Source organism: Sinocyclocheilus anshuiensis, unplaced genomic scaffold (genome assembly GCF_001515605.1).
Source record: "Sinocyclocheilus anshuiensis isolate Anshui unplaced genomic scaffold, SAMN03320099.WGS_v1.1 scaffold1623, whole genome shotgun sequence".
Classification (NCBI taxonomy): domain Eukaryota; kingdom Metazoa; phylum Chordata; class Actinopteri; order Cypriniformes; family Cyprinidae; genus Sinocyclocheilus; species Sinocyclocheilus anshuiensis.
The window spans coordinates 316006-317146 of NW_015553403.1; the positions used below are offsets into that span (position 1 = coordinate 316006).

At 39.0% G+C, this 1141-nt stretch overlaps 1 protein-coding gene across 1 annotated transcript in view; it reads right to left on the reverse strand.

The window, feature by feature from the left end:
* The window catches only part of LOC107668299 (serine/threonine-protein kinase Nek11), a 62417-nt gene that overhangs the window by 40515 nt on the left and 20761 nt on the right, over positions 1 to 1141 (reverse strand). The window lies entirely within an intron of this gene.

Here is a 1141-nt window from a genome sequence, read left to right on the forward strand (position 1 = left end):
TCCAGTGTACAACAGTGAGCGCAAGCTACATTAAAGTGATTATTACGTTTTGAATATGGATATGTTTCTTACAAAAACGCATAGATTCGCTACAGAAGACCTTTGTTCACCCCCCCGGAGCCGTGTGAGACACTTTTTTTTATGGATGGGCACATTTTAATTAAGTGCTTTTGGACTGATGCATGAAACACCCGCTGAGTGCCATGAAACAGCTTGAAAGATCAAAGACAATTTTTAATATAACTCTGACTGGATTCGTCTGAAAGAAGAAAGTCATATACACCTAGGATGACTTGAGGGTGAGTAATTTATGGGCTAATTTTCATTTTTGGGTGAACTAACCCTTTAATGATGGATTTGTTTCTTATAAACATGCAGCTTTTCACTTGACGCTGACCCATTGAATTTGAACGCTCATCAGTGCAAATGAGATCCAAAGATATGACGGAGAGAAAATTTGAAACAACATGAGTGTATTTTTATTTTCTGGGAAAACTATTCCTTAAATGTACAATAATGGAATTAGAATGAGCATATAAACATGCGGCATATTTAAGGATCTCTCTGTTTTCACCAAGTGCCACCAAGAGAATAATCAATCCCACTAATTGTACGACTGAAGTGGAGCACAGTTTGAACACAGAGCTGAACTCAGCACCCCTCATTTCAATAACAACAGACATTTGTCAATGTCTCAAGAGAGTGAGTTCCATTAGGAAAGTCTTAAATCGGTAACGTAGTGACAGGCATGAGTCAGATTAGCACCCTTTGTGGATATACTGCAGGCTTAGCAGTTCATTTGAAATGTCTTTGGATAAACCCTCCTGCACACTGCCCGAGGGAAGTGTTTGCACACTGTGAGTGGGGCTCACCACGCGTCCAAGTGAAGGACGATTCGCATTATGAATGTAATTGGGACTGGCTAATTTGTTGGCCCCCTATGGTTATGATCATCACTCAAAAAGCCTCCTCGAATGCTTTCAAATAGCTTTCATCAATGCTTTTCCTGAGTGCAAAGGTTTAATTGAACAATGAGTTTTGGAATAAGCATTGTAGCATGAACAGAAGTATAATGAGAACCTTCCTGTAGACCAGTCGTACCTCCATTTCACTCGCTAAAAAAAAAAAAAAAAATTTTTTT